The sequence below is a fragment of the Triticum aestivum genome, chromosome 2D, assembly GCF_018294505.1.
Source record: "Triticum aestivum cultivar Chinese Spring chromosome 2D, IWGSC CS RefSeq v2.1, whole genome shotgun sequence".
Lineage (NCBI taxonomy): Eukaryota > Viridiplantae > Streptophyta > Magnoliopsida > Poales > Poaceae > Triticum > Triticum aestivum.
In genome coordinates, this window is record NC_057799.1 from 407,761,563 (window position 1) to 407,776,461 (window position 14,899).

Genomic DNA, 14,899 nt, shown 5'->3' on the forward strand with positions numbered 1-14,899 from the left:
CGGTGGGGCCGCGAAGACGATCTCCGGCGGCCGGAGATGAGGACGACGGCGATGGAGGCGCTCCAGGGCCTCCCGAGGCGCGTGGCTCGACGGAGAGGTAGCCGGCGACGTGGCGGAGCTTCTGGGCACGACGGAGGTGCGAGGGGGCAGCGGTGGCTGCGGCAACGGTGGCCGGTGGCGACGGCAGCGCTCGGCCGTGAGAGAGAGAGCGAGGGGGAAGAGAGAATGGGCACGGGAGAGAGCGAGAGAGGTGCGGGGCGGCGTGTGGCGTCGTTCGGGCGATCCAGGCGACGAGAGGGGGAAGTAGGAGGTGGCGCGCATGCGCGTGGGCGGCGAGCGCGTGCCCCTGTCCTCCTGGCGCGAGGAAGGGGACGACTGGCACTGGCCAGTCAGCTGGGCCGGCACAGAGCCAGGCCAGCAAGTGGCCCAGGTAAGTCCAGGTAAGGGTTTTCCCCTATTTGTTTATTTTCTATTTTTCTAACAATTGTTCTGATTTAGTAGAATACTAAATCATTTTATTTTCTTATGCCAATTTTTGTAGGGGCTAGTGGTATTATTCCAGAACTCCTCAACAAATGGCATAATTTTTGGACAATATTTTATATATAAAACAATATATATCCAAGCAAATAATTACTGCATTAATTCCAAATGCCCAAAATAAATATTTATGAGCTCCTAAAAATATTGGTTTGATTTTTATCTCTGTCCAATATTTTCAGAGAGCAACATGAACATTTTCTTGGACCCTTTTGGAGCAATTTTTATCTGGGTCATTTCCAGAAATGATTCTGAGGGTTTCACAGATCCCCATTTCAAATTTAAATGAAATTTAAACATGATGCACACATGACTAGCTAGCCTAGGTCATACCAGAACTAGGGACGTGACACTAAGTGCTTCTACTGCAAAGGGACTGGTCACTGGAAGCGGAACTGCCCCAAGTATTTGGTGGATAAGAAGGATGGCAAAGTGAACAAAGGTATATTGGATATACATGTTATTGATGTGTACTTACTAGTGTTTATAGCAACCCCTCAGTATTTGATACTGGTTCAGTTGCTAAAGAGTAGTAACTCGAAACGGGAGTTGCATGAACATAAACTAGTTAAGGATGAAGTGACGATGTGTATTGGAAGTAGTTTCAAGATTGATATGATCATCATCGCACACTCCCTATACTTTCGGGATTAGTGTTGAAACTAAATAAGTGTTATTTGGTGTTTGCGTTGAGCATGAATATGATTTGATCATGTTTGTTGCAATATGTTTATTCATTTAAATTAGAGAATAATTGTTGTTCTGTTTACATGAATAAAACCTTCTATGGTCATACACCCAATAAAATGGTTTGTTGAATCTCGATCGTAGTGATACACATATTCATAATAATGAAGCCAAAAGATGCAAAGTTAATAATGATAGTGCAACTTATTTGTGGCACTGCCGTTTAGGTCATATTGGTGTAAAGCGCATGAAGAAACTCCATACTGATGGGATTTTGGAATCACTTGATTATGAATCACTTGATGCTTGCGAACCGTGCCTCATGGGCAAGATGACTAAAACGCCGTTCTCCAGAACTATGGAGAGAGCAACAGATTTGTTGGAAATCATACATACAGATGTATGTGGTCCGATGAATATTGAGGCTCGTAGCAGGTATCATTATTTTCTGACCTTCACAGATGATTTGAGCAGATATGGCTATATCTACTTAATGAAACAGAAGTCTGAAACATTTGAGAAGTTCATATAATTTCATAGTGAAGCGGAAAATCATCGTAACAAGAAAATAAAGTTTCTACGATCTGATCGTGGAGAAGAGTATTTTAGTTACGAGTTTGGCCTTCAGTTAAAACAATGTGAAATAGTTTCACTACTCACGCCACCTGGAACACCACGGTGTAATGGTGTGTCTGAACATCGTAACCGTACTTGATTAGATATGGTGCAGTATATGATGTCTCTTACCGATCTACCACTATCGTTTTGGGGTTATGCATTAGAGACAGCTGCATTCACGTTAAATAGGGTACCATCTAAATCCGTTGAGACGACATCTTATGAACTGTGGTTTGGCAAAAAACCAAAGTTGTCGTTTCTTAAAGTTTGGGGTTGCGATGCTTATGTGAAAAGGTTTGATCCTATAAGCTCAAACCCAAATCGGAGAAATGTGTCTTCATAGGATACCCAAAGGAGACAGTTGGGTAGACCTTCTATCACAGATCCGAAGGCAAGACATTCGTTGCTAAGAATGGATCCTTTCTAGAGAAGGAGTTTCTCTCGAAAGAAGTGAGTGGGAGGAAAGTAGAACTTGATGAGGTAACTGTACCTGCTCCCTTATTGGAAAGTAGTTCATCACAGAAATCTATTCCTGTGACTCCTACACCAATTAGTGAGGAAGTTAATGATGATGATCATGTAACTTCAGATCAAGTTACTATCGAACCTCGTAGGTAAACCAGAGTGAGATCCACACCAGAGTGGTACGGTAATCCTGTTCTGGAGGTCATGTTATTTAACCATGACGAACCTACGAACTATGAGGTAGCGATGATGAGCCCAGATTCCGCGAAATGGCTTGAGGCCATGAAATCTGAGATGAGATCCATATATGAGAACAAAGTATGGACTTTGATTGACTTGCCCAATGATCGGCGAGCCATTGAGATTAAATGGATCTTCAAGAGGAAGACGGACGCTGATAGTAGTGTTACTATCTACAAAGCTAGAGTTGTCAGAAAAAGGTTTTTGACAAAGTTCAAAGTGTTGAATACGATGAGATTTTCTCACTCGCAGCGATGCTTAAGTCTGTCCGAATCATGTTAGCAATTGCCGCATTTTATGAAATCTGGCAAATGGGTAAACAAAACTACATTCCTTAATGGATTCATTAAAGAAGAGTTGCATATGATGCAACCAGGAGGTTTTGTCAATCCTAAAAGTGCTAACAAAATATGCAAGCTCCAGCGATCCATCTATGGACTGGTGCAATCATCTCGGAGTTGGAATATACGCTTTGATAAGTTGATCAAAGGATATAGTTTTATACAGACTTGCGGTGAAGCCTGTATTTACAAGAAAGTGAGTGGGAGCACTACAACATTTCTGATAAATATATGTGAATGACATATTGTTGATCGAAAATAATGTAGAATTATTCTGCAAAGCATAAAGGAGTGTTTGAAAGGAGTTTTTCAAAGAAAGGCCTCGGTGAAGCTGCTTACATATTGAGCATCAGGATCTATAGAGATAGATCAAGACGCTTGATAAGTTTTTTCAATGAGTACATACCTTCACAAGATTTTGAAGTGGTTCAAAATGGAACAGTCAAACAAAGAGTTTCTTGCCTGTGTTACAAGGTGTGAAATTGAGTAAGACTCAAAGCCCGACCACGGCAGAAGATAGAAAGAGAATGAAAGTCATTCCCTATGCCTCAGCCATAGGCTCTATAAAGTATGTCATCCTGTGTAGCAGATCTATTGTATACCCTACACTGATTTTGGCAAGGGAGTACAATAGTGATCTAGGAGTAGATCACTAGACAGCGGTCAAAATTATCCTTAATGTAATAAGGATATGTTTCTCGATTATGGAGGTGACAAAAAGGTTCGTCGTAAAGGGTTACGTCGATGCAAGTTTTGACACTGATCCAGATGACTCTAAGTCTCAATCTGGATACATATTGAAAGTGGGAGCCATTAGCTAGAGTAGCTCCGTGCAGAGCATTGTTGACATAGAAATTTGCAAAATACATACGGATCTGAATGTGACAGACCCGTTGACTAAAATTATCTCACAAGCAAAACATGATCACACCTTAGTACTCTTTGGGTGTTAATCACATCGCGATGTGAACTAGATTACTGACTCTAGTAAACCCTTTGGGTGTTGGTCACATGACGATGTGAACTATGGGTGTTAATCACATGGTGATGTGAACTATTGATGTTAAATCACATGGCGATGTGAACTAGATTATTGACTCTAGTGCAAGTGGGAGACTGAAGGAAATATGCCCTAGAGGCAATAATAAAGTTATTATTTATTTCCTTATATCATGATAAATGTTTATTATTCATGCTAGAATTGTATTAACCGGAAACTTGATACATGTGTGAATACATAGACAAACAGAGTGTCACTAGTATGCCTCTACTTGACTAGCTCGTTGATCAAAGATGGTTATGTTTCCTAGCCATAGACATGAGTTGTCATTTGATTAATGGGATCACATCATTAGGAGAATGATGTGATTAACTTGACCCATTCTGTTAGCTTAGCACTCGATCTTTTAGTATGTTGCTATTGCTTTCTTCATGACTTATACATGTTCCTATGACTATGAGATTATGCAACTCCCGTTTACCGGAGGAACACTTTGTGTGCTACCAAACGTCACAACGTAACTGGGTGATTATAAAGGTGCTCTACAGGTGTCTCCAAAGGTACTTGTTGGGTTGGCGAATTTCGAGATTAGGATTTGTCACTCCGATTGTCGGAGAGGTATCTCTGGGCCCACTAAGTAATACACATCACTATAAGCCTTGCAAGCATTGTGACTAATGAGTTAGTTGCGGGATGATGTATTATGGAACGAGTAAAGAGACTTGCCGGTAACGAGATTGAACTAGGTATCGAGATACCGACGATCGAATCTCGGGCAAGTAACATACCGATGACAAAGGGAACAACGTATGTTATTATGCGGTCTGACCGATAAAGATCTTCATAGAGTATGTAGGAACCAATATGAGCATCCAGGTTCCGCTATTGGTTATTGACCGGAGAGGAGTCTCGGTCATGTCTACATAGTTCTCAAACCCGTAGGGTCCGCACGCTTAACGTTACGATGACAGTTATATTATGAGTTTATAAGTTTTGATGTACCGAAGGTTGTTCGGAGTCCCGGATGTGATCACGGACATGACGAGGAGTCTCGAAATGGTCGAGACATAAAGATTGATATATTGGAAGCCTATGTTTGGACATCGGAAGTGTTCCGGGTGAAATCGGGATTTTTCTGAAGTACCGGGAGGTTACCGGAACCCCCCGGTAACCTAATGGGCCTTATTTTGCCTAGGTGGAAGAGAGGAGAGGAGGCCAGGGCAAGGCCGCATGCCCCTTCCCCCCCAGTCCGAATAGGACCAGGAGAGGGGGGCGGCGCCCCCCTTCCTTCCTCCCCTCCACCTCTTCCCCCTTCCTCTCCTAGTCCAACATGGAAAGGGGGGAGTCCTACTCCCGGTAGGAGTAGGACTCCTCCTGGCGCGCCTCTCCTCCCTTGGCCGGCGGCCTCCCCCTTGCTCCTTTATATACGGGGGCAGGGGGGCACCTCTCGACACAATGGATCTACGATCTTTTAGCCATGTGCGGTGCCCCTCTCCACCATATACACCTCGATAATATCGTAGCGGTGCTTAGGCGAAGCCCTGCGTCGGTAGAACATCATCATCGTCACCACGCCGTCGTGCTGACGAAACTCTCCCTCAAAACTCGGCTGGATCGGAGTTCGAGGGACGTCATCGAGCTGAACGTGTGCTGAACTCGGAGGTGTCGTACGTTCGGTACTTGATCGATCGGATCATGAAGACGTACGACTACATCAACCGCGTTGTGTTAACGCTTCTGCTTTCGGTCTACGAGGGTACGGGGACAACACTCTCCCCTCTCGTTGCTATGCATCACCATGATCTTGCGTGTTCGTAGGAATTTTTTTGAAATTACTACGTTCCCCAACATTTGCCGCTTCTCCCCCTCCCCCTACTTATAGCCTCGTGCGGCGAAGCCGAGGAGGCGAGGCGTGGGGAGGGACGTGGGATTAACTGTGCCCACTCCCCCAAGTCCCGCGATTATTGCGCCCTAACGGCGTGCGGAAACCGTCGCCGGAAGACGTGCGGACGGCTTTGGGCCGCAAAGAATCCGCGCCTGGGCCTAGGCGTAGGAGTGGTGGGCCCTCGGCCTGCGGCGACGTCTTGTCGCGCGCGTGGGTTGACAGGCTCTCTTCCGCCTGGGGACGCCACGTGGTTCGCAGGCGGCGAGCGGCCGGCCCGCAGACTGGCGCGCGCGCCAACAGACTCCCGCCTTCCGACTTTAAAAATTTCGCCAAGACGGCGCGCCCATCCGAAGCCGGCTCCTAGCTACTGGCTCGTCAAGATAAGAAGCTGACCGAGCTTCTCGACCTCCACTCAGCCTTGAAGCCCAACCAGCTTCGGGGACTACTGTCGGAGTAAATGGCCACGGGTAGCCTGACCAACTCCCCCTAGCTCTTCGAAAAATTACCAGGCCATTCAAGCCTTCAAGCATACAAAGCATAAGGCCGCCTTCCCCCGGCCGGCTATCCCCAGGGCCGACTCCCAGAAGGCGACCCCGTCTCAGAAACCTCCCCCAAGAAAGATACGAGATAGCCGACTCCAGGGAGCCGGCCCCAAGAGGACCGACTCCCAGAAGCCGGCCATGAAGAAAGCCGACTCCCGAAAGCCGGTCATGAAGAAAGTCGGCTCCCAGAAGCCGGCCAAGACTGCACCCACAAAGACTGTACCCACATAACGGTGATAGGATGAGGCATGGCCGCAGTACAGCCCTCTACCCCCGAATCCCGGAACAGGTATGGCCACAGGGCACCGTACGGGCCAGCCATCCCCCGTCCGGCGCGGCACTGTAGCCATGTTGGCCTCGATGTCACCCACGACAGGTGCCAGTACGGCCCATGGGCGGCGGGCCCCTTTGCCAGAGAGACATCTGAAGACGGCCCGGCCTCCTCAGTCGGCCAAGGATGTGGCCGGCTCCCAATAGCCGGCTACCTCCCTCCCTCGAAGCATGCGCCCCATTAAGGAGACGAGACGAGGTAAGGCTACAGTGAGAGCTCGCAAGGCGGCAACACTATAGCCACGCTTACCACGACAAAGCCCTCTTCATCAGAAGTGAGGCAACAGTAACCAGCCGCCGACAAAGCCCCCAAGTGGTGGGGCCGGCGTGCCGGCCAAGAAGCCGGCAGCCGGCGGGACCCACCAGTCGGCAGGCCCCAATGACCGGCGGAGAAGCCGGCGAGCATGGACACTGACGGCTGGGACCCGCGCCCAGCCGGATTACCATTGTACCCCTGGGGGGTAGGCCTATATAAACCCCCCAGGACACCCATGCAAAGGGTTGATCTCATAGAGTTTCACACACCACATAGAGAGAAGAGGAGAGCTAGCCTTGCCCTTCTTCTTCCTCTAGCCAGACAGCTCAAGGAGCACTTGTAGCTACTTGTATTGATCTAGTGATCATGCGGAGACCCCGCAGAGCAGGACTAGGGGTGTTATCTCCACGGAGAGCCCCGAACCTGGGTAAGATTCGCCGGCGTGTGTCTTCGCCTCATCCCGTTTCCAGGCACCGGCGATGTCTTACTGGCTCCCACAATGATAAGCCACCCGTTGGCATATGTCGCACCTACCACCCGACACTCGGCCAAGCGAGGAAGCAGCTAGAAGACCAGCAAGGTATGTAATGACTCGCTATATATTCAGAAAGAATAAATGATGTGTATTGACCGTAGTGTTATGTATGTGTAGGAGCGACGACCGAGGTCGAGGCCCTTAAAAAGGCCCTGGCCGAAGCCAAGGAGAAAGCCGCCAAGGAGCAAGCCGCCTGTAAGAAGCTCAAGGCCAGGCTTAACGAGGTCCAGCAAGAGCTCCAGGACGCTGTGAAGAAATGCGAAGCCTTGGAGTGCGATGTTTCGGCTCGAGAGGCCGAACTCGCCAAGGATCTCCAAAGCGCGGAAGAAGCCCGGGTTGAAGCCCGGGGCGCCCTCCAAGAGATCCAGGAGGCCAAGAAGATCGCGGCGGGTAAGGCGTTTAGTATGCAAAGCAAGTATGTGAAGAAGAAGTATGTCTTACTAACCCGGATTCAGAGTTCTCCAGGGGTGTTTGCGGATCCGCCGCGCAGTGTGTCAGATGCTGCGGAGTTCTTCCAAGCCGAAGAAGGGAGCTCAACGGAGAAGCTGTTCTGGTCGCAATACCTTGCGCCAGAACATCCAGTGCCCTTCACCGATCAGCTAAAACAGCTGGTCGAGGTGCATAGGGTGGCCGAACTGGCCATGAAGGATTTGATAATCTGGCTATGGCCTGCCGAAGCTATACCCAGCAGCTACTTCGGCCTCGTGAAGGGGCTGGTGAATGCCTGTCCTCGGCTGGACGTCATCAAGTGGTCGGTCTGCATCAAGGGCGCGCGCATGGCCTTCACCCGCGTAAAGGTCTGGTGGGCGAAGATGGATGCCGTCAAGCTTGTGACCGAGGGGCCGCTTGAGGGCAAGGAGCATCGCACGCCTGAGCAATATTTTGAAGACGTCCTGGAGGGGTCTCGCATTGTGGCAACGCAATGTGCGAAAGACATTATCTTTGAATGAATACATTCATGTTGTCTCTGCCTTGTATGATGAAACAAAGTTGTTATGTAATATAATTTTTGTTATGTTTAAAAGAAATTTAACCTCCTGTGCAGCCGTTTTGTATGAAATCTGAGAGTTGGCCAGTCGTTGGCTTCTGCCCCCACGTAGGTAGTACGGGGGTGTTCGGGATGAATCTAAACACTCTTGATCCAATTGTTTGGTCCTTGAAGGAGGTGTTTAGCACAACGAACCAGGCAATCAGACTATGCGGCTTTAGCACTCTCACTTAGCCATAGGAGTTTGACAATAAAAATGTGGGTAGAGCCCCTAGTATCCGTCTCACGCCTGCGAAGGAGATCACGCCGGAGCCGGAGGATGGCGAGCGGGTAGTCTTCCGATCGCATTTCCTGCGCGGCATTGGCTTGCCGGCGAGCGCGTTCTTCCGCTCCTTCCTCGACTTCTATCAACTCCAGCCGCACCACCTCACCCCGAACACGGTGGTGCTGCTGTCCACCTTCGTCACCTTGTGCGAAGGATTCCTTGGCGTTCTCCCCACCCTCGAGCTCTGGGGGGGTTCTTCCAATCTAAGCTGGGCACCCGCATGCAGGGCGCGCCGGCCCAGAGCGGCGCCTTCATCGTGATGCGGAGGCCGGCGGCCGACAACCCCTTCCCCGTCATCACGTTAATCCAGTCGGTGAAGCGCTGGCAGAAGTCATATTTCTACGTGAAGAACGTCGCCCCACAAAGCGACTACGTCAACTTGCCGGCTTAGGTAGCCGGCCCGCCGGCTGGGAGGCGGCCCCACTGGTCCTATCGGGCCGCGACGCTGACTGGAGCCGTGGCCGTCGCCCGACTGCGGGTGATGATCCAGTCGGAGGGCCTGACTGGGTCCGACTTGCTGGCCGTCTTCATCGCGCGCCGGGTGCTTCCGCTTCAGAGCCGCCCTCACCTGATCTGTCAGATGAGCGGCCAGCTCGATCCGAGTCGAATGTGCACCAAGGACATGCCGCATGACGAGGTGGCCCACATGGTGAATTACCTTGCGATCTGCAAGCTCTCCGCAGAGTGGCGGTTTGGCAAGGAGACATATTCCCGTGCGCATCCTCCGCCCACGGTATGTTTTCTTTTTCCGTTTCTTTTCTTAGTTTTGTTGCCGAATTCCTTCTGGCCGTCTCTGACCAGTCGGCACGCCTTGGCAGAGCTCTCTCCTTCGACCTGCAGCCGGGTCGGAGGCGGAGCGCCGGTTCCTCCCCGACCGGGCGGAGCATGACCTGGAGGACCACGACTTGGGGGCGGCCGCCATGGAGGACAACACCTAGGTGGGTGGCGGCGAAGCCGGCGGCGAAGCAGGCGGCTCCGGGCTTGGAGCCAGTTTCGACGACTGGCCGGATGACGTCGAGGCGGAAGTCGTCCCATGCCGCCAGCCGGCGTCTGGCCACGGCGCGGGTTCCTCCGCCGCACCGCCTGCTCGGGCGGCGGGCAGAAGCGTCGTGCCGCGTCGGGCTTGTTCGGGAGCCGGCCGGAGAAGCCCAAGGGTGGGGCGGTGGCGACCAGGCGGGATGAGGCGGCCGCGAAGGCAGCCCGCTTCCGCAAGGTGGTGAAGCAGCCGCAGATGGTGTCGGCGTAAGTGTATATTCTTTTGTACATTCTTTCTTCTTTTCTTGGTGATTTCTGAATCCTTGTCCTTTCTCAAAAAATCAGGGCTCCGCTTTCGCTCGAGCGGGTTGCTGCCGCCTCAGTCGTTGGATCGCCGGGAGGATCCGGGAGCACCTGCCCCATGGACCCCCGCACCGAGCTTCAGGCGGCGACGGAGCGAAACGCGCGGGAGGCGCGGGAGGAGCGGGAGGCGGAGGAGTTGAGGGCGGCTGCCGCCAAGGCGGCACAGGAAGAGGAGGCGGCGAAGGCGCGCGCCAACGCAGCGGCCAAGGCCCAAGCGGAGGTTGCGGCTGTGGCAACAGCGGAAGAGGCCTTGCTCGTCACCCCTCTGCGTGTCGCGGCGCCCGAGGTCCCAGAGCCCCCGCCAGAGGAAGCCGGCGGCGACCAGCCGAGATTGGAGAGGGAGGACGACGTCGTCATCCCGGAGAGGGAGGCGGCACCGGCCCCGCCGACTGGGGCGGCTCAAGGCGGCCGGCCTAACGTGCCGCCTGCGCAATCGGCTGGGGGCGAGCCGGCCGTGAGGACGGACCTGGTGGTCCGGTCGCCATCGCGCCAGCGCACGGGGAAGGCCGCATCGGACCCGCAGAAAGCCGCGGGCCTCAGTTCGTCGGCCCAAGACGTGGAGGCGGCCAGCGCCAGCTCGGGGTGGACGCCGGGTGGAGGGACGGCTGTGGTGAACGTGGCAGCGCAGGACGTCCGGAACCAGCTTCAGTCCCAGGCTGCGGCGCTGAGGAAATACAATGACGAGTTCCTTGCGACGCGGGCGGCCATTCGGGTTAGTCTTCCTATTTTTGGTTTTTTGATCTTGGTTTCTTCCGTGGGGGCGCGTCAGCGCACCCACTGGGTGTAGTCCCCGAGTTCCGAGTCGGCTGCTGAGCAGGCGGCATGGAACTTCTTAGCGGGCTTTGTTTTGCTATCTTGTTCTCATTCGCTCCTCTGCCTGTCTTGCAGGACTACCACAACCTCTGCGCGGCTGCCTTCAACTCCAAGGCTCGGGAGCTGACCCAGAAGCTTGCTGACCTATCTGAGAGCCAGGGTAAGTGTTTCGTCTTTTATCTCACGTGGGGGCGCGTCAGCGCACCCACTGGGTGTAGTCCCCGAGATTCGGGCCGACTGCTGAGCAGTCGGGTCGGATCTTCCTTGACGACTTCTTCCTTATTGCTTCTTTCTTTCCTGCCATCCCTGCAGCGGCCAACGCCAGTCTGAGGGAGTAGCTGGGCGGGGCTCAGGCCGCCCTCCGTGCTAAGGAGGCCGAGTTTAACGCCTTGGCACAGGAGCGTGACCGCCTGGCCAAGAGGTTGGCCGACCAGGAGAAGAGCCACAAGGCGTCCCTGAAGGCGGTGCAGGACAGCGAGGCCGCCCTCCAAGCCGAGTATGAGACAGAGGCGGCCAGCTGGGCCGAAGCGAAGCAGACGCTGATCAACGGCTATGGCCAGATCGAAGACTTGGTTGACGGTAGGCCGCCTTCTTCTTCGTCCTTGCTTGCCGCTTGCCGTTTGGCTCATTTTCTGACTTGGTGTTTTTCTCTTCTTTCTCTTTCTTTCTTGCGCAGAGTACTTCCCTGGCTACTCTACCGCCGCCAACCAGGTCATCGAGGCCCACCGCGAGGCACGAAGGCAGGCTGGCGCCGAGATCGCGCCGAACGCTCGCCGGTCGCTGGAGGAGCAGCTCTTGGCGATTCAGGCCCGCCTCCAGCCGGCTCATCGCATGCTCCGCCGGCTTCAGCGTGTTGGGGCGCAGGTGTTGGCCGCTCTCTGGCCTGGTGAGGTGATTCCCCGCACCCCCAGTCGGACTGCCGACTGGCTGGAGGTGCCGGTCGGCCGCTTCAAGGCCTAGAAGGCTTCTGCGGCTCGGTCCGGCGCCAGGCGGGCGCTGGAGTTTGCCAAGGCCTGGTATCCCGAGCTGAGTCTGGACCACCTGGCCACCTGGCGGCAGGAGGCCGACACGGAGCTGGAGCCGGCGCGGCCGGCTATCATCTAGCGGGCTTCGGCAATTGCCGACTACACCGACACCAGCGCCTTCGCTCCTGAGGTGGACGACAACGGAGTTGCCCTACCGGAGGAGTGGTTCGGGCTGAACCCGGCAGACGGCGAGGACTTGGTGGAGGAGATCGACTCCAGCGACGAGGGCGAGGAGGAGGAGGAGGGTGAAGACGCCGCGCCAGATGGTGGAGCGGCCGGTCAGCCTCAGCTTGACCATGCCTCCAGCAACAAGGCACGCGCGGGTGCACCGCCTGCAGCCGGCGATGATCAAGCCGAGACCCGCCAGCCGGCCCCTCCTCCAGCCGGTGGCGCCGTCCCCACCGACCAGCCCGGCTCCCCTGCTGCGCCCTTAGTCTAGTCTGCTGCCTCTACTTTCCTGTTTCACCATTCTTGGAACAGTATTTTGTTAAGTTTGCACAATTCCACCCACTGGGGGTGTATTCGAACTATATTGACTGCCGGCCTGTTGGGGGCCTTATGTGTAAATATAATTATGCATGCGTTTGGCTTTCCCTTGTTCTTGGCTTTTCATCCTTCGGCTGTTTCCTTTGCCGCCCTCCCTTGGTTGCTGCCTTCCCAGTCAGACAGCTGCTCTGCAATCTATGGCTGGGGAAGTGCTTGGGAGGGCAAGTACTCTAGCTTTGTTGGATTATAGCGAAGTGATTGGGAGGCCGGCCAGCCGGTTGTTTTGACAGCCGGTAGGCGTGGTTGGAGGCCGTCTTTGCGTTATATAAGTTCGTTGGTCCTTAGCCGTTTTTCGTGTGGGCATCCTTTCTGCCTTTGGCTCTTGCCAGTCGGACAGTCGGTTCTTCGAGCTGCGACTTTCGACAAGAGATTGCTCGGGTGCCGGCACACTACTTATCTGACTTCAGGTAGAACTTGTAATATAACTTAAGGCGGCCAGTCCCCGGGCCGACTAGTCGAACCCGGTGCCGGACAAAAAACCAAATGTAGTAATACATTCATGAGTATGACACTCGTCATTCATAGATAAAGGAGGGCAGTTCCCGAGTGTGCCTTAGGGGGCCTGTTTGTCTCATATTTAAAAAAGAACGGTAGCATGATACATACTGCTTTCAACTGTAAAATCTTCTCAGGAGGTTTGCGTTCCATGGTCGCTCCGACTCCTTGCTGGAATCATCCCTCTTGCGTGCTCCTAGTTTTTGTGCGTCGATCAAGTAGTAGGAGTCGTTGCCTAGTGCCTTGCTGATGACGGAAGGGCCTTCCCAAGGGGCCGAGAGCTTGTGCTGGCCGGCTGTTCGCTGGATCAGCCGAAGCACAAGGTCGCCCTCTTGGAAGGATCTTGGCTTGACCTTCCGGTTGTGGTAACGGCGCAAACCCTGCTGGTAGATGGCGGACCGGTTGAGTGCTAACAGCCGGCCTTCTTCCAGCAGGTCGACACCGTCTTCTCGCGCTTCCTTGGCCTCCGCTTCCGTGTACATGGTGACTCGAGGCGAGTCGAACTCGATGTCAGTTGGGATGACGGCCTCGGCACCATATACAAGGAAGAACGGAGTGAAGCCGGTTGACTTGTTTGGGGTAGTACGCAGACTCCAGAGGACAGCCATCAGCTCGTCGAGCCAGCAGTCGGCCGAGCGCTCCAGTGGTACGACTAGGCGGGGCTTGATGCCGGAGAGGATGAGGCCGTTTGCTCGCTCGACTTGGCCGTTTGACTGCGGGTGGGCAACGGACGCTAAGTCCAGTCGGATGCCTTGTGTCGCGCAGAAACGTGCCAGTGCTCCTTTGGCAAAGTTTGTGCCGTTGTCGGTGATGATGCTGTGCGGCACGCCATATCGAGTAGTGATGTCTGCAATAAATGTCACGGCCGTCGGCCTGTTCAGCTTCTTGATCGGCTTCGCTTCGATCCACTTGGTAAATTTGTCCACGGCGACAAGCAAATGTGTCAAGCCGCCGCGGGCTGTCTTGAATGGGCCCACCATGGCCAGCCCCCAGACGGCAAAGGGCCAGGTGAGGGGGATGGTCTTGATTGCGGAAGCCGGCAGCTGTTGTTTGGAACTGAAGACTTGGCATCCTTTGCAGCATTTTACTCTTTCTTTCGCATCTTCCAAGGCAGTCGGCCAGAAGAAACCGTGGCGGAAGGCTTTGGCCACAAGTGATCTTGAGGCTGCGTGGTGGCCGCATTCGCCTTGGTGGATATCCTTGAGGATTGCTACACCCTTTTCTGGCTCGACGCAGCGCTGGAAGACCCCAGTGACGCTACGCTTGACAAGTTCTCTGTTTATTATTGCATATGCTCCGGCTCGGCGTTGCACTAGTCTTGCCGAGATCTCATCAGTCGGCAGCTCTTTGTTGACTAGGAAGTTGAGGATGGGCTGGGCCCATGATGGAGCTGTGACTTCTTCTACTGTTAGTACGGCCACTGTGACTCGGGTGGGTGGGTTGGGTGGTGGAGAGTTGGAGTCGGCCACCGCTTCTTGTGTCGCTGCAGTCCCCGGGCCGACTGCTGTAGTCCCCAGGCCGGGCTCTGAAGTCCTCGAGCCGGGTGCGACTACGGCCGTCCCCGGGCCGCTTGTCGAAATCCCCGAGCCGCCTCTGGGTTCCTCCAGTCGGATCCGGCTGCATCGGGGGCGGGTGGTACGAAGATAAAGTCCGACTCTGGAGACGGCTTGATGGATGGTTTGAGGAGGCGCTGTGGAGAGACACCGGTTGGTATGGCCTGTCGGGTGGAGCCGATCCGTGCCAGGGCGTCTGCCTGGTCGTTGTCGGCCTGTGGCACGTGAAGGAACTCGCACCCTTCGAAGTACCCACTGATCTGCTAGACAATGAATCGATAGCTCGCCATGTTTGCATCCTTGGTGTCCCAGTCGCCAGATGACTGCTGGACTACCAAGTCCGAGTCGCCATAACACAGGATCCGGCGTATGCCGAG